Raw genomic sequence first — 21,949 nt, forward strand, 5'->3', positions numbered from 1 at the left:
GGTATATTATCACATGTATTCAAAATACTTATAATTCTTAGTGCTTATACCAAAAAACTCTAAGCAAAAATTTATTTTCTTTTCCTGAACACCTAGTGGGATCCCAACTGGAGATGATTCCCAAGGGAAAGAAAGCTTTCTTGAGTCTCTCATCCTTACTAAACACTGAAAGTCAAATAATTGAAAGTAATGTTTTAGCCTAATAAAATGTCTGTATTGACCTGAAGAATTTAGTCAATGCCACATTCCCAGTTCATCAGGATTACAAACAAGATGGTGAGGAGACAGGAAATGCCAAATCCAGCTGTGTTAGGAAACCAGAAGTCACTTCCAGTCTGGAAGGTAAAGACCCCAGCTGGAAGCTGAAACCGGTTTTGTCGACAATATGAAGTAGATCTTGAGTGAATATTTCTTTCCACATGTTAAATTTCTGGCTTATGTCACTTTCTCCCTTGTGGAGTACTCTTCCTCCTCCTGAGTGACGGCTGAAGAACAGAAACCCCATTGTGATCTATTTTCACCAAAAATGGTGAAATTTCAACTTTTGGTTGAAATTTCAACTTCTCAACCAAAAGTTGAAATGTGATCATTTCAACTCGATTAATGGGAATCCTGAGGATAAATGTGACATCCATGTAAGACGTGGTCAAGATGAGACCGAACTGCAAAATCCCAAGGGTGCTTTCACATAAGAGGAAAGCCTAAGGGCCAGAAGATTAGCTGTAACTTATTCTGTATAAAGTTGGTGGTCAATTTACCAAAGCAGGACATTTCCACAAAATTTTTGCTTCACCTCCCAAACGTAAGAGCTCAAAAAACAGCTCCTATAAGGAGAGTCAAAGGAAAATAATTGTCCTTTTACCTCCACACTCAATCACTTGGGAATGATTGGCCCTAACCCTTTCTGCATGATCATTCATTCATTCATTCAAAAAAAAAAAAAAAAAAAAACCTGGTCCACAGGCACTTTGCTGGAAATACAAGGATGATTGGATGTGGCCTCTTCCATCAGGGCTTTTGCTAACTGAGAAGAAAGATAAAAATAGAACTAATTTTAGGACAATGTGATATAAGTTGTAATATAGGTATGAACCATGCATTATATGAGCACCATTATATGAGAATCCCCTAGTCAATATTACTTACTGTAGGAGCTCAGTGAATGCTCAAAGAATGAATGGATTTTGCAGGTGAGAAAACAAGGCTCAGAGAGGCAAAGCAGTTTTCTCAGAATCACACAGCCAGTCAGCAGCAGGGAAGGACTTGAACCTGTAACCCCTACTTGTAGTCACTTTTCCACTTTCCAGCGGCGTGACCTGTGAAATCTTCCAGCCAGTGAGAGAGCCTCTGTTCATTCCCTAACAAACCAGCCCTGCCTTGATGGAAGCAGAGGACACACAACTTTGGATGAGTGTTCTTTCCCCCGCAGGAGTTAAAATCCCTGCTCGAGAGCTCCCAACATCTGGAAACGCAAAAGACGAAGCAAGACCCAGAGGCCAAGACAGAACCCAAAAGAAGGGGAAAATTATCTTAAAGAACAATTTTTATGATAAAGTTAGCTTTGAAATCAGAGTAAAACATGAGTAGAGATAATCATACTAAGTGAAGTAAGTCAGACAGAGAAAGACAAATATATCACTTACATGTGGAATCTAAAAAAATGATACAAATGAACTTATTACAAAACAGACTCACTCACCGACAAAGAACACAAATGTATGGTTACCAAAATGTAAGGGAAAGGTGGGGTGGGGAGGGATAAATTAGGAATTTCAGATTAATAGATACACACTACTATATATAAAATAGAAATGTAAACCACAAGGACCTACTGTATAGCACAGGGAACTATATTCAATATCTTCTAATAACCTATAATGGAAAATTATATATGTGTGTGTGTGTGTGTATATATATATATATATATATATATATATATATATGACTGAATCACTATGCTGTACACCTGAAACTAACACAACATTGTATATCAACTATACTTCAATAAAAATAAAAAATTAAAAAAAAATTTTTAACATGATTCATACAAAACTGAATTATCAACAACTTTAAAATATGACACACTCCTTGGCAAAGTTTGTCAAGTCCTAACTGAGTGATCAGACCAAGGTGGTGAAGAGAATAGATAAGAATTTTACTAGGGCTTCCAGAGGTCAGGGAAGTTTCTTCAAGGAAGGGGAAGTAGGCCGGGCTTTGGGGGATGGATAGATTTGGAAGAGAGAAGAAGGAAGGCAGGGCACAGCTAACCAGGAGGCTTCATGGAGGGAGAATGTGCAGAATGTGTCTGAAAGCAGCATGTGACTGGAGCACATTTATACCCAGGAACCACTAGGATTAAACTGTGGGGAATTCTGAACATCAGGGAAGGAGTTCAAGTTTTGAACTTTAAGGGGGCCCATGCTTTTGAGCCAGGAAAAGGCATGATACAAAGTAGCTCATTAGGAAGTTAGTGTGAACAAAGGAAGCAACAGAGAATAGAATTCCCCAGGATAGAAAAATCACTGAGAAGGCTTGTAGAATTGTCCCAAAGAGGGCATAAGCAGGGCCATGGCAGATAGGATGAAGAAGAACAAAGAGGCATTATCCAGAAGAGACTGGATCTGGCTTAGAAACTGCTTGGAATTGAAGGAAACCAAGATGGTAGATTCGTGAACAGAAACGTTAAGGAGGAGAATCAAGTGTGCTACAGACCAATGTGTTGGTGTTGGGAGGAAAGCGATGCATCTGGATCCAAGTAGCCAACAAAGAGTTGGACATGGAGACCAAAATGGAAATCGAGTTATAACACAATGACCTTTGTGCCCTAAAGGTGGTAGCCTGGGGCCTGGGAGTGGAGCAGAGCTGGCAGGTGTCTGGCAGGAGGGCAGAAGCTGCAAAGGGCTGAAGGCAATTGGAGGGGAGCCCGGGGGAAACAGTCACAGGAATGGGAAGCAGACAGTTTCCAAAAGGAGAAGTCAGATCCAAGTGAGACTCACATGCCCCCCTCCCACCCAAGAGCGAGGTCAGAATTTCCCACATTCAGTTTCCTCTCTGTTCCTGTCATTGCTTTCTGAGCACCCACGGGACGCAGTTCTGTTGGAGGGTCCTCTCTAAACTGTGTCTCAGCTGCTGTGAGCATCCTAAGATTCACTAGAATGTTCATGGTCATTAAAATTATGTTCCCGAACCGCAAGCTTTAGAAGTTTAAAAAAACATGTTTCAAAGTGTGGGAGGAAGAAGCCTACTGTGTGTATAAATTTTCCATGTTGTTTTAAATGGTTTAAAGGACTGTAAAATGCACCCTGCATCCCGCCTTTCACAGAGCCCTTCCCCACAGACAGGAGCAGGTTTCCGCCGGCAGACCCCGCCCTCCAGATGGTAGAGATCATTTCAGGAAAACTTAAAGTTTTCTCCCCACTCTCATTTCTACTTCAATATTTTTGTATATTCCTTTTCCAGGGAAAGTTGGAAAAAAACAAAAACAAAAAAAAGTTCCCAGAGTTTAAAATGTCAACATTTGATTGATTAGAGTAGCTTTCCCGGCTTAACCAGTCAGTTGATGTGAACTGTTCATCCGTTAATGCAGTGAAACACATGTCAAAGATTACAAATTGTTTAACAAGTTTTGACAAACAAGTCCCCTGGTGGTCCCGAAATCTCCGAGAAGCTGATGGAAGAGGTACAATTTTATAGATTCCTCTTCCTATCTGCACAAAGCCACAGAGGTCTAAAGTAGGTATTGGTGCAAATAAGGGCCATTGTCAGACAATAAAGCGACACAATTGCCTGCTAGCACAACAATTAATTTTGTTTGCAGGGTACCAGTCCGTCTATTTGTTACCAGGAATGTGCTAATTATTCTTGCTAATTACATGCAAAACATTCATTATCACCTATAAGTGGAGCCGGACCCCTCAGGTTTCAGTGACAAATTAATTACTGTGTTTTCCTTCTGAACGTATTTCTAGCCGGTTTCTGGTATTATTTGAAAAATAAATGGTTTAGCAGCCTGCTCGGCTCTCAGAGCCACTCATTAAAATGAAAAGTAGGCCTGCAGAGCTAGATCGGTTTTCCTTCCTTGTTCTTTTTGGGTGGTGGTTCCTGAAAGGCTCCAACTCCAATCACGGATTTATAAACCCCGACGCCTGGTACGATGCATGCATCTGGGTTTGATTAGGTACCAGAGTGTATTCGTTGCAGTAACCACTGCTGAACCTCGGGGAGAGGACAAACTCCAGTTCCCGAGGAGAAGGAAAGGGCCCTACACCCCGTGCACACCACGCCGCACCCCTGGGCCTTGCCTTTCCAAAGGTAGGGGCGACATTTGTAATCTGGTCCAAATTTGGAATCCACCCCCTTTTAAGAATCCAACTGGGGCTTCCCTGGTGGCGCAGTGGTTGAGAGTCCGCCTGCCGATGCAGGGGACACGGGTTCGTGCCCCGGTCTGGGAAGATCCCACATGCCGCGGAGCGGCTGGGCCCGTGAGCCATGGCCGCTGAGCCTGCGCATCGGAGCCTGTGCTCCACAACGGGAGAGGCCACAACGGTGAGAGGCCCGCGTACAGCAAAAAAAAAAAAAAAAAGAATCCAACTGACCACCAAACTGATCTTGAATTGCCAGCTTACTTTTGTGGTCCTTCCACTTTGGGAACAAATAATATAGCTGCATACAATTTTTTTTTTTTTTTTTTTTTTTTTTTTGCGGTACGCGGGCCTCTCACGGTTGTGGCCTCTCCCGTTGCGGACCACAGGCTCTGGACGCGCAGGCTCAGCGGCCATGGCTCACGGGCCCAGCCGCTCCGCGGCATGTGGGATCTTCCCGGACCGGGGCACGAACCCGCATCCCCTGCATCGGCAGGCGGACTCTCAACCACTGCACCACCAGGGAAGCCCGCTGCATACATTTTTATTCTAAATATGGGGACATTGAAAAGACCAATATCCACACATATGTAATTATGCCTTGGCCCTGTGTTGCCTGGAGTGACTGTCCAACTGTCTTGCCTGTTTCCAACAGGCAGGGAGCCAGCCTTCCGCTTCCCGGCTCTCCTGACCTTACACTTGCCCCCTACAGCGGCAGCCGACTGAGGCTTGTGAAATGAAGATAAATTTCCAGGGTTTGGGGCCGTTCTGATGAACATCCTGAATCAGTGATTCAGCGTTAACCCTGCTCACTCCTCCTCCCACCACTGAAGCTCAATTTCTGCAAAGTCTTTAAATAGACAGCCTTTCCGGTGAGAAGTTTGTACCTGAGAGGGGAATGGGAGAAGGAGGCTGTGGACCACCACCTGCACACACACTCCTCCCCCCGCCGAAGCCCACCTAAGACTCTAGCCCTCTAGCTGGGCGCACAGATCCCGGGACAGTGGGGTCTCCTTTAGCCCCTGAGGGGTCCAGATTGGACCAGAGACTACATCATGCACAGGAGAACCTCGCTACATTTACCAATCTCAGTCATGTTCATTAACTACTACGTACTCAGCCCTGTAGGGGCACGTTTTGCAAAGATCCAGGTTCACGAGTCTGTATCTCTTGTTCTTTCTAAAGCTTCCTCTTGTCGGTTTCTTCATATTTGCTCTGGGTCTTTTCAGGTGCATGAGCCTGAAGCCTGCCAATATTTGGTCTATTGCTCTAGTAGCTCTGTGACGCAGATGCAAACAGTAGTTCTTGATCATAAATAAAATAGGAAGGAAGTTTTCATTATCACATAATTTATTCTTTCTACCATTTTTCAATTTAAAAACAGTATTTGGAAACGGGAAGTACAGGAAGCTAAATAATCCTCTGCGTGAGGTGCACATACATTTCACACTGTCTGAATAACCCACTGTAGTTGATTTCACCAGAACTGGGGTTTGTAGGCTTATGGCTTCCATATCTCACAACGGAAGAAGTTCAGAATTTTTATTCCTTTGTTTTTAGTATCTCATCTATTTCTTTCTTTAGTTTCCTTAAGCTTGTGATCATTGTGTCTGAAATGTGTAAGTTTAAACAAAGAAAGTAAAACTGTGTTCCAAGATCATGGAAGAATGCCTGTAAGAATCAGGTCATGAGCATATTTCTGCCTGATTTCTGATCTGATAACAGAGAGAGGGTACCAGTTGAATTTGGCCCCTGTGACTGATTGAATCTGTCCCACTCTCCCCTTTTCCCTCCCCGCCCCTTTCTGACGTCCTGTTCCCAGCAGGGTCACCACCCCATCTACACCTTGCTTCTGCTTCCCCGCCTTGCCAAAATTCCATCCCTTGTTTTCACTCATTTAACAGTGTCTGGCTGTTTTTTCCTAGATACTAGACACTGTTAAATACTTTTAAATTAAATACATCATCATGTATCTGTCTTTTTCCTATTATTTCAAAGTTTTGCTAATACCATCAAATCATTCAGGCTAAAGCTTGAATGTGTCATTTCAGGCTGTCTGCTACCAGCTGTAGATTATCAAGGGAGTTCTGGAGACAATTTTTAACCCAAAGAGATGAATGTCTAGTGGTGGGAATGGCTAATCCTGTGGCAGCATGGGGATGGAATTATTTTGGAAGTGGCAGGAGGTCCTTGGCAACCCAACAAATCATGCACAGAATGTGACCACTTGTCAACCAAAGCAGTAAGTCCCACCCTATGTGCTTTCTATTCTTAGAGGATTCAGGGAAAAGATCTCCTTCCAGAATAGGCGTAAGAAATTCTCTACACGTGCTCTGCGATCATTCAACCCAGTATTTAACAAAATTTCAATTTCTTAAAATTATAGTTCTTCTAAAATAGGAAGGGACTGTGTTATCCTGAGGGTGATCATCTAGTATGGAATCCTGGAAGGTCAACCTGGAGAATCTTTGAGTTCATGGACCAGACTTCTTTGCAGGGAAGGTTAAGTGCATACTGTACCCTGAAGTCAAGGAGACCTTGAGCTTGGACCATGCTCTTACTAATTCCGCAACAAGTCCTGGTTTCTACACAAGTAAACTGTAAGAATATCACAAGGTGCTGTGAGAGTTAAAGGCCAAAAAAATAAATAAATATAAATCTGACATTTAATTGCCCTATTGGACTAGTAAATCCTGGTATAATTAAATAACATTTTCACCCTTTTGTTGGTTACATGGGCAATGCATTATAGTTCACCCAACTCTTCGGAGTTAAAGAAATAAGCAAATCAATTTGACTAATCAAAAAACTGAAGATCTTTTTCTCCTTTAGCTTTCAAACATGAAAAACTCCTTGCACAAGAACCAGAAAAAAACGTTTTATGAATTTCTGGTATCAATCAGTACCATCATGGTTTGGGTGGGGGACCCACAAAGGATTTTAAAACAAGCAGAAAGAGTGGAGGAGAGGCATGGCGGGGAAGGAGAGGGGAGGGCTGCACTCCAGGTCGGCTGTGAGGATGGTGGGGACCAACTGCAGCAAACTCCTCCTGATACCAAAGTGTCGGAGCCAGCCCTTGCCCTCCCCACACGGTACACTGATACGTAACCCTCCACGACCGACATTCCAACCTGAGATGCGCACGTGCTACTGGCCGCTCGAGAGAGGAAATGTCGGGGGAAAGCTGAGGTATCTTGGCCCTAGGACCAAATTTCACCTGGCAGGACCGTGCTTCCAAAATCCCTCAGTTCCCCGCTTTTCCTGGAGCTAAATTCACCCTGAAATACTATTCCTCGTGGCCCCTTCCAGAGCTCCAGATTTCACATGTTTGCTTCCCACACAAATTAAAACCACACAGTGTATCCTTCAGCAGGACTCCCCTTTTTTATTAAATCTTGCAGATAACACTGGGCTCCACCCCAATGTGACGGGGCATCTGGGCATACCACTGCTATGAGCCACCAGCCCTGAAGGAGGCTCTGATCTGCAACTCTGTCCCTCTACAGACACCTCTGGTGTAACTCACCCCACCCTCCTTGGCGATCCGGCAACGTCCTGACTATTACATTGGTCACAACAGTATCTTCTCTGAGACACATAATCCATTTCCACTTGGTGACTTTCAAATCAGTTCATTGAGAACATTATAGAAACAGTAAACCTAATAAACAACCTTTCTGAGAAATAGTGTCAGAGATGGATTTCTGCCTTCTCTCCCCAACCAAAATCTCACAGCAGAAAGATCTTAATATAATCAGCCTTCCTTTCAGTTTTATTACCAGAAATAGGTAGTAATTAATGGTATCTCATGCACTATTTTCTCCAAGACTTACCAAATGGAAGATTTTGATCCTTGCACCTATATCCAAATAACAGACTGCTGAAAGGAGAAATGCTACTGAAATTCATTTTAAAAGAGTGTTAAGGCAGCAAGATCTTTTTTGACCCACCTCCTAGAGAAATGGAAATAAAAACAAAAATAAACAAATGGGAACTAATGAAACTTAAAAGCTTTTGCACAGCAAAGGAAACCATAAACAAGATGAAAAGACAACCCTCAGAATGGGAGAAAATATTTGCAAACGAAGCAACTGACAAAAGGATTAATCTGCCAAATATACAAGCAGCTCATGCAGCTCAATATCAAAAAAAAAATCCAATCCAAAAATGGGCAGAAGACCTAAATAGACATTTCTCCAAAGAAGATGTACAGATTGCCAACAAACCCATGAAAGGATGCTCAACATCACTAATCATTAGAGAAATACAAATCAAAACTACAATGAGGTGTCACCTAACACCAGTCAGAATGACTATCATCAAAAATTCTACAAACAATAGACGCTGGAGAGGGTGTGGAGAAAAGGGAACCCTCTTGCACTGTTGGCGTTAATGTAAATTGATACAGCCACTATGGAGAACAGTATGGAGGTTCCTTAAAAAACTAAAAAAAGAACTACCATATGACCCAGCAATCCCACTACTGGGCATATACCCTGAGAAAACCATAATTCAAAAAGAGTCCTGCACCACAATGCTCAATGCAGCACTATTTACAATAGCCAGGACATGGAAGCAACCTAAACGTCCTTCGACAGATGAATGGATAAAGAAGATGTGGCACATATATACAATGGAATATTACTCAGCCATAAAATGAAACGAAATTGAGTTATTTGTAGCGAGGTGGATGGACCTAGAGTCTGTCATACAGAGTGAAGTAAGTGAGAAAGAGAAAAACAAATACCATATGCTAACACAAATATATGGAATCTAAAAAAAAAAAAGGGTTCTGAAAAACCTAGGGGCAGGACAGGAATAAAGACGCAGATGTAGAGAATGGACTTGAGGACACGGGGAGGGGGAAGGGTAAGCTGGGATGAGGTGAGAGAGTAGCATTGACATACACACTACCAAATGTAAAATAGATAGCTAGTGGGAAGCAGCTGCATTGCACAGGGAGATCAGCTCGGTGCTGTGTGACCAACTAGAGAGGTGGAATAGGGAGGGTGGGAGGGAGACGCAAGAGGGAGGGGATATAGAGATATATGTATACATAGAGCTGATTCACTTTGTTATACAGCAGAAACTAACACAAGAATGTAAAGCAATTATACTCCAATAAAGATGTTTAAAAAAAAGAGATAATAACTACTATGTACAAAATAGAGAAGCAACAAGGGTATATTGTACAGCACAGGGGAAATATAACCATTGTTTTGTAATAACTTCAAATGGAGTACAATCTATAAAAATGTTGAATCACTATGTTGTATACCTGAAACTAATATAACATTGTAAAGCAACTATACTTCCAATAAAAAAGAGTTGTTAAAATAAATAAATAAATAAAATAAATAAATATAAATTAAAAAAATAGAAGAGTGTTAAGGGAAAATTTCAAAGACACTTAATTTTCAGACCTAGTTGACTTTTATTTAGAGATTCCATTTATCAGGAAGTATCTGGTCTAGAAAATAGAAAGGAGCTCCCTAGCCCAGGGTAAGCAGGAACAAGGAAGTTAAACTAGGCAAACAAAGATTGGTTCATACAGGGTTTCCTTCTTTTTTTTTTTTTTTTTTTTTTTTTTTTTTTTTTTTTTTGCAGTACGCGGGCCTCTCACTGTTGTGGCCTCTCCCGTTGTGGAGCACAGGCTCCGGACGCACAGGCTCAGTGGCCATGGATCACGGGTCTAGCCGCTCCGCGGCATGTGGGATCTTCCTGGACCGGGGCACAAACGCATGTCCCCTGCATCGGCAGGTGGACTCTCAACCACTGCACCACCAGGGAAGCCCGGGTTTCCTTCTTTATTCGGAATAACAAAGAACATTTAGGCTCCATAACCAGAGCTGAGCAAGCACCATCTGAGTGGCTGGCTTGGGTTTGGTTTTGCTTGCATAGGTGCTAAGGTATTAGAACCACCTCAGTCTGATGGCCTCTTTAATTAATTAAACAAGAGACACTGTCTTAGTTCAGGCTACTCTAACAAAGTACCAGAGACTGGGTGGCTTATAAACAAAAGGAATTTGTTTCTTAAGTTCTGGAGGCTGGAAGTCCCAGATCAGGTTGCCAGCACGGTCAGGTCTGGTGCGGGCCCTCTTCCAGGGTGCAGACTGCTGACTTCTCCTTGTATTTTCCTAGTGGAAAGAGAGCAGGAGAGAGCTCTCTGGGATCCCTTTATAAGGGCACTAATCCCATTTATGAGGGCTCCACCCTCATGACCTAATTACCTTCCGAAGGCCCCACCTCCTAACACCATCACACTAGGGGCTAGGATTTCAACATATGATTTTGGGGAGGACACATTTAATCATTGCAGACACCTCTGAAGTTGAATAACTCTCACTCACATTTGGATAGTGTAACAGGCTTTTAATAAGTTCTGGGAGAATTGAGTTGCTAGACACCAGTTGGGAGGTCTCTCTAAAATCCAACCAGTTGTCATCTGCCCTGGTATTTATCATGAAGTCAAGTATCCACCATAAGATATTCACAGTAAAGTTGAAGTCCCACTGAAATATAGGAGAAAGCACATTCCCTCCAGAGTGGAGTATTCAAACTTCTTCACAAGAATTCAATCAAATGGGTTTATTTAATCAATGAAACAGATGTAAATGTATCTTGAGCATCTGAATCTCGAAGGACAGGAGATAACTAAATAAGTCAGCTTCCCCGTCTACTCCTTAATGGAAGGAGACCGTCCCAGACCCTGTGATCGTCTGGTGCCAAGGGGACAAGCTGGCAACCCGGGGACTGATCTGGACATAGATGTAATTGAATGGCCAAGACAGTGTGTAGACTTTTATGATCTAGTATTTAAATATTGGGAGAGGCCACATAAAATCCACATTTTCAACTTCTTTTTATTTATATATTTCTGTTTGTTTTTTGGTTTTGTTTTGTTTTGTTTTTTAATCTTTTACTTTATATTGGAGTATAGCGATTAACAATGTTGTAATAGTTTCAGGTGGACAGCAAAGTAATTCAGCCATACATATACATGTATCCATTCTCCCCCAAACTCACCTCCCATCCAGGCTGCCACATCTTCTTTTTAAGTATAAGAACCTCTGACAATACCCGGCCCCTTCCCCGTATATGGTAACAATTGGTTGGAATGAGTGCAGGGCACCCTCGTTAGCAGAGACTGGATTCTTGAGGGCTCCATTGCCTCCACCACCTTTGGAATTTTCTGTCTGGCTCACTGGACTCTTACCTGATTTGTCCGGCCCATGTTGGCATAAGAGTTTCTGTACTTGCGCTATAAATAAGTAATAAATATATTTATCATTGACTGATTTTTCTCATGTTCTTTAAAGGTCACACTGATCCTAAAGAAAATCTTGGCAGAAAAAAAAAAAAAAAGGGAAAGATTATTTTGCCCAGTACAATCTAATGAGAAGAAAGGATCCCTAAGAATTTGAAAGTTTGTTAAAGACTTGGAGGAGGGGAGTGATCCCATTAAGACCTGGAAACAAAAGGACAGAGTTGACCACAGGGCTGAGCAGGACCAGGAATTCCAGCCAAGAGGGGGTGGGCCGCCCTGTATGTGAACAACTCTGTTCCTGAAAGGAGTAAGGGGTTGACGTGATACCAAACCCTTCCTGATGAGAAGCAACACATTGACAGTTGTGAGATGTGTCCCACAAGCAGATTGCTTTACAAAGCGGAGTGCAGCCAACAACGCTGACCAATCTAGTGAGGGCCTTGGGTCCACTTGTCGCTGGCTTATGATGCACTGGATTCAAAACCAGCCCAGTAGAGACCACACATAGATGCAGGCAGGCAGACAACAGGCTGTGGAAAAGGCCAAGGTAATTCAAACAATCTACAGGAGATGAAGGAATCTTATTCATTAGGAAACGAGGTAGATGGTTGGCAATTAGGCAAATCAGGACAGTGAGGAAAAAGTGAGCAGAGAGAAAGCCCTTTCGTAACCATTGCCAACCTTGAAGGATGCCATAGCTCACTCCAGCAGCAGCAAACCCAAAGCCTGCTTTCCAGGGCTTGGAGGTCCTGTTTAAATTCTAAGACATAACAGGGAGCTATATTCAATATCCTGTAATAGCCTATAATGGAAAAGAATCTGAAAAAGAATATATATATATATCTATATATGTCTGTATGTATACTTGTATAACTGAATCACTTTGCTGTACACCTGAAAGTAACACAGCATTGTAAATCAACTATACTTCAATTTAAAAATAAATAAGTAGGTGACTTCCCTGGCAGTCCAGTGGTTAAGATTTAGCCTTCCAACGCAGGGGGTGCAGGTTCGATCCCTGGTCGGGGAGCTAAGATCCCGCATGCTTCTCGGCCAAAAAACCAAAACATAAAACAATAGTGTAACAAATTCAATGAAGACTTTAAAAATGGTCCACATCAAGAAAAAAAATTCTTTAAATAAATAAGTAAAGGGGAAATAATTTCCAAGACACGAGGAACACTTGAAATAGTTTCACTGTTCGTCCAAAAAAGTCCACAAGAGTACAGTTAAAAGGAACCTTGGAGATCACCTAGATTAAAAATCTTCATTTTACAGATGAGGAAACTGAGGCTCAGAGGGTGGCTCTCCAGGCTGTCCACAAAGAGTTAATTCAGATCTGAGACTAACACCACCTTCCCTGCCTCCTGTCCTCCCAAGCTTCCAATTTCTGAAACAAGACATAGCATGTCACTCAAGGAAAGAGGGAACTTTGCGATGTTTTGAATAAAAATACTATTTCTTTAGAGAAGAAAATCTAAATAAGAGAGAAAGGAGGTAGAATAGGCTTACTCCTTATTAATTAATAAGAAGGATTCTTCTGAAAAATGCATGTCGTTGGTAACTCTCATCTTCCACAATGCTCTTCTTTACCTCAGAGTAAAGAGGTTTTCAAATATTTAACAAATGAAGCTAATTATTCAAAAACAGCTGAATCTCCAACATAATGCCTAAGAGAATCATATTTTGAACATTTCTTTGTTTCCACTGTGAATCCCTAGAAGATAAAACAGCAGACATGTTTGGAGAAAGAAAAAAAAACCCTCCCTTTCTTTTCAGGCCTGCACTTGACTCAGGAAAGAAGTTAATTATTAAGCGAGTTTCATTTTTAAAAAGCAAATGTAATCATTCCTTCTTTATTCCAAATGTATGCTTTACTGAGGCTTAAGGATGTCATTCTATTTGAAGAACTGTTTGCTGGAGCTCAGAACTACCCCAGGGTCATGGGTTATTGATAAATCCATTTTCTTAATAATCATCACTTCACATTTATAGCAGTTCACAGGATACCATCGGTAAGTTTCACAGAGCTAGGGGACCATGTCCTCTGTGTTGCCCAGAAAAAGCAACCTTATTCTGATGGGTTAACTCTGGCATTTGAAGCCCCTAAGTAATTTGACGAGACTTTCTCACAGAAAACACGCAACTGAGGTTACTTGTATTGCTTTAATAGCTATAAGCCCTGCAACATGTTAAGACTCATGCTCATCTGCATACATTTACATGTACTTAAGACACCTCCATTCAGAGTATAAAGGTCCACTTCATAGAGCTGAATATGGAGGCTATGACTGGGTGACAACACAAGGGCTTGTTTAAATGGTATTGGTCTCTGCATTCCTTTACTTTCTGATGACAGAAGGATCAGCTAAGGACCTTTATCTCTGATACGCTTCACTAAAGCAGTACTGTGCTTTTTTTTTCCCCTTCCTTTTTTATTATTGAGGGTTGGTTGGTTGGTTGGTTTTTGGCTTGTTTTTGCTTTCTTGTTGTGTGTGTATTGGGGGTTTATTTGCATAGTGGGAGAAAAAATAAAAAGCCTCTGCCAGCTAACAGGAGGTGAGAAAAATGCACGGTGTAGTATGGCAGGATACTCAGGAATCTCTCAAGTGTTTGAATAAACACATACCACACCAATTTAAAAAAAATAGAGCTGGTTTAGCAAAAAGACAAACATCGTCTTCTGAGCCTGTCCAATGGGCAGGCATGTTCGCATCCATTCCTGGAGCCTGGGAGAGCACTAATACTGCCTTTCACCCTAATGGGCCCTGAGCCCCATCCTTTGTCTGCTGATTAACTGCTCTGTTCATTGACCAGCCCACTAATTGCGTGTTCCTTATACTTAACCCTTCATTACTGTAAGAATTAATGAGACACAATTACAGCTTCCAGAAATCTCAGGCCTAGCCAACTGCACAGCACTCCAAGTGAATTAGAACTCTCCAAGGGAAAAGAGGAAAACCAGTCAACTGTTCACAGGAAGCAGAATGCTTTTTGTTTAAAAATTTTTGTATTTATTTGAAGTTGTTTCATAATTAGGCCCGGGGGTGAAGGTGAGAGGAAGGAGAGGATGGATGAAGGACTTGAGAACTCAGCTTTCACTGAGAAATCAGGGTGGATGCAAAAAAAGTCTATAATTCAGATGTAAGAAAAACTCAGGAAGCAGAATGAACACAAAATGAATGCTATGAACAGCACATAAAAGCAATAAAAAAATATCAGCTGTTTAAATAGAGCATGTATTACAGGGAAACACTGTAAGAACATCCTTGTCATCTCCCCATGTAAATGGTAATTTGCCCAATTTAAGCAAAATCCTGAGTTGTATTAATTTTCTTCAACTCATGGAATTTGATATGCATTAGAATCCATGGCTTATTTGCCAAGATTTGTGGCAAATGGCCAAAGAAGGGATAGCTCTTTAACTACAGAGCAGGGAGAAAGGAGTAATTTTCCCTCTACCAAATCTTTTCCAAGCAAAAAAAATTTTTTATTTTGAGTGTGGAAATAATTCCAAGACACTTTAAATTGCAGTTATTCCAAAACTCTTTGCAGATTGTGCTGATCTCGGTTTTCTCTGTATATAGTGGTTTGTTCTCACATATTTCTATTAAGGTTACTTTATCACCAGTCTGATAAAAAGCACCATTTTAATCCAATTTTCCCTAAAAATAAAGATATCGTTTTTATATATATATATACACATATGCATGGATAGAGGATCAATGGAGAGATGGGATAAGGATAGAGGGAGAGAAAGATGGAAGAGAGAAAGAGAGATGACAGCCAACTAGACAGATAGAAATGAGGGTCAAGTTCTCAGGATCAGACAGACTGAACTTCTTCAAACCTCACCTAACTCTAAGAACTGTACTTTGTGTATCAATCTGGTATGGAGGGAGAAGTGAAAATAAAACACCTCATCTTTTCAGGTATAAGTCTGAAGACATCACCTAAGTATCAATGAAACATCTCCAAGTATGTGAGAGAGTAACTCAAGGTGGGACCATGAAAGACCTACAGGGTCCTTTTCAAGGGAGACAAGCCCCCCTGGGAGGTGATAGAACATTTGTGGAGACTTAACTTTGCAGAGCAATAGAAAATCGCAGGTATATAAACATGTTACATTTCTTAACATGTATCAAGAGTCAGAAGGAAACATTGCTGTCTCTGTGTTTCTATTAAAAATCGTGCTATACAGGGAGATCAGCTTGATGCTTTGTGACCGCCTGGAGGGGTGGGATGGGGAGGGTGGGAGGGAGGGAGACGCAGGAGGGAAGGGATGTGGGAACAGATGTATATGTATGACTGATTCACTTTGTTATAAAGCAGAAACTAATAAAAAAATTAAAATAAAAAAAATTAAAATAAATAAAATAAATAAAATAAAATAAAATAAAAATCGTGCTGTAGAAAGTAAAAGAAGGGCTAGAGTGACTGACGCCCAGGTGCTCCTCAAACAAATGACCGTCGGGCTGGGGGGGATGGCGTGCTGTATCTCTGCACACCCTGTCCGTTCCATCAGGGCTGCAGCTCCTTCCTCCCAGTGGTCTCTTACCCTCCCCGCCTCTCAAATCTTATCCACACTTCAAGGCCACCTCCTTTACACACCTGCCTCCCAACCCCACCCTCCCATCAAAGGAAACTATTCTCTCTTCTGACGTCCCAAGGCACATACTGCTTGTACCAACTTGTACCAAACATTTGTCACTTAATCATATGCAGTCTCAACTTTTCGGTAAATAAATGCCTGGGTCTCTGTCTAGACTGCAAATTCCTTGAAGAAAGGCGAGATAACTTCTCCCCCTCCCTCTACTACTGGCACTTAACAGGGCTTTGTGTACCTTGCTGGAGCTTAACAGATTTCTTAGGAATAAATGAATCCATGAACAAATGAGTCCACACAGAGAAAGGCAATTGTAGTGAAAAAATAGATAGTAAGAAACAGGGATGATGCAACATGCTAAGTGGTTTGTGAACAGATATAGAGAGGCTTGGTTCAGGGTTAGAGTGTAAATCTAGGGCAGGACCCAAGGTCTTCCTTGGATGCCCTTTATGAATATGCTTCAGTGGGAGGGGGCTTTTGAATGAAGTTGAAGGAGGAGAAACGGCCACCTCTGAAGCTCTAGAAGCACAAGGACGTGTTACATGGAGGAAACGACCAAGGGAATGGGCTAGCTGGGCAATCAGCATCGATGTAAGATGAGACGTAAGAACTGAAGTAGAGATTTAGAGCCAAGAGTTTGGATATTGATATGGAAACGGAGGGAGTGGCCAGTGCAAACATCCAAGGAGAATGCTTATCTTAGTACCTAAGTTAGGAACGAATGAGGTGGAGGCAAGGAAGGTGAGATCACCTTGCTCCTTAGATATCTAGGGCCCGGAGGACGTTAATACTGTGAATACAAAGAAGAGAGTACAGAGTTGCAAGCGACCTTGCACATGAACGCAGGAGAGGTAGAACTAGCTGCCCCAGCTCTTTGGGGGCAAGAGGGAACAGACCCCTATGTACACTGGGACTCTTACCAGTTTCAATAAACTTTCAAACAATTACAGCTAATAGTTATCAGCACTGGGACCATATTAAGAAACTAGGTACAGGCTAGGGATGAGGAGCGTCCATCTCAGTTTTCTCTCGAAAGACTGATATGTCAATAGTTACTCAATCCGGACAGGAAAAATCATCTTAAACCTGAAACTGAAAGAAATTTCAATAAGGAGGAGGAAAAACAAAATATAAATATTATTTCCTGTCAAACACATTGAACATTGCAGTAATTAGGGACAAGTAGATGCAGAAAGAGAATAAAGAATTTTGAAGAAAGAAGTGACACGACCACATAAAGCCAAAATCCAGGGGTTTTTTTTTTTTGCTAGTATATAGATTGTCAAACTGAATTTTCACTTTACATCCAGATGTTTAGCAAATTGTCAACACCATTAGAATGAAGATTTCATAACTTTGGGGATGTTATGTTGGTATTTCATAAATTATCAGATAAATTAAGCTTTATCCAGCTATGGTTCTCAACTAGACTCACCAGCTACAGGTATCTACAAAATAGTGCCAACCAAAACCAGAATAAGACCAATTCCATCACTTTGTCTATTTAATTTAAGAATCAACTAAATTTACTTCTTTAAATTTTTGTTTCAGAAAAAAAGTTAACTATAAAATTGTATTTAAATTAACAAGTCAGTAAAGTATTCAACTAACTAGAAATTGCATTCATTACAATATTATTTTAATTAAAAACAAGTATATCAAAAAATACTCTGCTTCACTGATAGTAATTATATATATATACTTCAAAAACAATAAGAAATTTTTTCCCATCAAACTGATTTTAGAAGACGGACAATAACCAGGATTGACTAACAAACTGGTAAACAGAACTTTAAATTAGTACAAGCCTTTTAGAGCGTACTTTCTTAAAATTGAAAAGATGCCCATCCTTTAACTCAGAAATTCTACTTACAGAATTTTTCCTAAGAAAGTGCTCTCAGGAGTGCACAAAGATATTCTTTTCAGCATTGTGTCTAAGAGTGAAAAAATTAGAAGCAGCACAATTACTCAATAATGGGCAATTGCTAAAATAAGCAAGAAAATATGCAGTATATTTTTAATGAGTTTATTAATGTATACAGACCAACCAAAAATGTACAGAATATCATTGGTGAAAGAATCAGTGCCAGAATGTATTTATGATATATCAATGTATATCAATAATAATGATAACTATAGTATCTATTGCAACGTACATGAGAAAGTTTGGCAGGATATACATAGTCAGCTGGCAGAGAAAAGATCACGAGAGCCTGTTAATCTCTGTGCTACACATTTCTGTGCTCTTTTGAATTTTTTCATAACAAGCATATATTATTTGTGTATTCAGGAAAAAAGCTAAAATATAAAGAGTAAGTGCTTGAACTCTTTTGAAGTTGCTTCCCAGTCAAGGTCAGCAAGTCTACTACTAGGAAACGTGAATTTTTCCTTCCTGAACAGCATACTAAACAGCCCTATGAGCAATGCACACAAACTACACAGGCACCTTCTCAAACTCTCCAGGTTTTAATCAGCTCATTTCCACATCTACCATTAATCAATTCCATTATACTTTACATTCAAAAAATGCTCCAGGAGAGATTTGTAGCTCTACTGAAAGAAAATGGAAGTGATTTTAGAATTTTTAAATTAACATTACTCTTGAAGCAACTTGGACTCTTTTTAAGTAACATACTCACTGGATGTTAAAGTATTTCCGTGGCACACGTCTGTTTATATTTTTGAAAATCTGTAGTAAGCCCATGTCATTCGTGAAATTAATTTAAGTATACATGTAAATATCAATGCACAAACACAATGTAACTAGCCAAAGCTCTTTCAACCCCTAAATATGTCATATAAACGGAGAATGCTTTGTGTCATGTATAAGTAAATCTACACCAAGCTGAACTCTCCATGATGGAATCAAACGTCAGCTTTAATACATGTTGTTACATATTCCCAAAGCAGTCACTTGGCCTCCTCCCCACCACAGAGCAATGTGAAGTTTCATGCAGGTATAAACTTTGTACATTTGTTCTTCTATACAGATATGTTGACAATGTAAGTCAGCTGCTTTTTTTTTTTTGTGGTATGCGGGCCTCTCACTGTTGTGGCCTCCTCCATTGCGGAGCACAGGCTCCGGACACGCAGGCTCAGCGGCCATGGCTCACGGGCCCAGCCGCTCCGCGGCATGTGGGATCTTCCCGGACCGGGGCACGAACCCGTGTCCCCTTCATTGGCAGGCAGACTCTCAACCACTGCGCCACCAGGGAAGCCCAAGTCAGCTGCTTTTTAAAATAAACCCTCCAAGAGTGAAATCATAGAAGTGACTTCCAGTTACTGGCCCAGCACATAAAGAGCTTAGAAGTTGCCATTCCATCCCAACAACAAGTTAAAACTCAACAAACTGAAAAATGAACAACTCTTCTTAGATCTGCCTGAGAGGCAAGGTCACAGGACAAACTGCTGTCCCCCAGATTGGAAGACAAACAAGTGGATACAGAGAAATCACCATTTACCAGAGCAGAAAACTCCCCAGAACCAGTGTCAGCATAGGAAGATCTGAACTGTAATTCACAGATTTCTGGAGACTCAGCATAAACAAGTGTGAGAGTTACAAATTCCAGAGGAACACAGTCTTTGAGAACCCCCAGGCTTTTGTGTTTTTTATATTCATGAGCACTACCAGGTCCTCACAGTGAATATTGGAGAAAAGTCCCCTTGGACTTCCAGCAGGGAGAGGAAGCAAGGAACATTTTGAAATATGCCAGAGCATATTCTCAACAAGGCCTGTTATCAGGAAAAACTAGCTTATCAGAGCCTAACCTGCCTGGGGGAAGAGACGTACCCAACTCCAACCCACCTGAGCCATCCTGTCCCACTTAAAGGGGGTAAAAAAACTAGAAGCAGGAGTGAAGTTCACAGTGTAGGGTCATGGGCCCACTGAAAGACTGAGATCTAATTATTGCACTGTAAATTGTTCCCCTCCTCTCACACCTCACCGCTCTATTACTAAAGGACTATCAACCACAGTTCCTTGACCCAGTACATCGTGTCTGCCTTTCAACAAAAAAGTACAAGGCACACTAAAAGGCAAAAAACACAGTATGAAAAGAGAGAACAAGCATCAGAACCAGAGCCAGATATGGAAGAAGTGTTGGAATTATCAAACTAGTAATTTTAAAAACTTCTATGCCAAGGGCTTTAATGGAAAAAGTAAACAACATATAAGGACAGATAATATAAGCAGAGAGATGGAAATTCTAAGAAAAAGTAAAACATAAATGCTAGAAACCAAAAGCACTGTAATATGAATGAAGAATGCCCTTGATGGGCTCATTAACAGTCTAGACACAGATGAGGAAAGAATCTCTGAGCATGAGAATATGACGGTAGAAACTTCCAAAACTGAAAAGCAAAGGAAAAAAAAAAAAACTGGAAAAAAACAGAACAGAATATCCCTGGAAGAGTGGGACAACTACAAAAGGTGTAACACATGCAAAATGGGGATACCAAAAGGAAAAGAGAAAAGAGAAAGAAATGGGATAAATATCTGGAGCAATAATGACAGAGAATTTTCCTAAATTAATGCCAGATTCCAAACCACAGACCCAGGAAACTCAGGGATAAGAACACCAAGCAGGTTAAGCACTCGGAAAACTACACCAAGGCATATCATATTCAAACTTCAGAAGGTCAAAGATAAAGAAAAAAAATATTGAAAGAAGTCAAAGGAAAAAATACTTATAGAGGAGCAAAGATAAGAATTACATCTGACTTCTCCTCAGAAACCATCTGAGCAAGAAGAGGAATGAAATATTTAAAGTGTTGGAGAAAAAGGCATCAACCTAGAATTCTATAACATAAGAAATTATTCTTCAAAAGTGAAGGAGAAATAAAGACTTTCTCAGAAAAACAAATATTGAGGGAATTTATTGCGAGTAGATCTACCTTGCAAGAAATTTGAAGATCTTAAGAGAGAAGGAAAATGGTATAGGTCAGAACTTTGAATCTACGTAAAGAAAGGAAGAATATGGAAGACCAAATGAGTGAATGTAAAATTAAAACATTCATTTTTCTTTTTTTTTTTTTTTTTTTTTTGCGGTATGCGGGCCTCTCACTGTTGTGGCCTCTCCTGCTGCGGAGCACAGGCTCCGGATGCGCAGGCTCAGCGGCCATGGCTCACGGGCCCAGCCGCTCCACGGCATGCGGGATCCTCCTGGACCGGGGCATGAACCCGTGTCCCCTGCATCGGCAGGCGGACTCCCAACCACTGCACCACCAGGGAAGCCCCATTTTTCTTATTTTTATTGATCTAACAGATAACTTTTTTCAAAATAATAATAGCAACAATGTATTTAATATGCTTATGTATAAGTGAAAAGAAAATCCCAACCAAAATCCCAGCAAGGTAATTTGTGAATATTGATAGACTGATTCTAAATTTATATGGAGAGGCAAAAGATGCAGAAGAGCCAACTCAATATTGAAAGAGAAGAACAAAGTTGGAGTGTTGACATTACTTGACTTCAAGACTTACTATAAACTATTCTAATCAATGCAGGGTGGTATTAGCCAAAGAGGAGACAAATAGGTCAGTGGAACAGAATAGAGAGCCCAGAACTAGACTCACATAAATTTAGTCAACGGATCTTTGGCAAAGGAGCAAAGGTAATACAATGGAGCAAAGAGAGTCATTTCAACAAATGGTGCAGGATAAACTGGACATGCACCTGCCAAAAAATGAATCTGGACACAGACTTAACACCTTCA

This window comes from Hyperoodon ampullatus, assembly GCF_949752795.1.
Source record: "Hyperoodon ampullatus genome assembly, chromosome: 3".
Lineage (NCBI taxonomy): Eukaryota > Metazoa > Chordata > Mammalia > Artiodactyla > Ziphiidae > Hyperoodon > Hyperoodon ampullatus.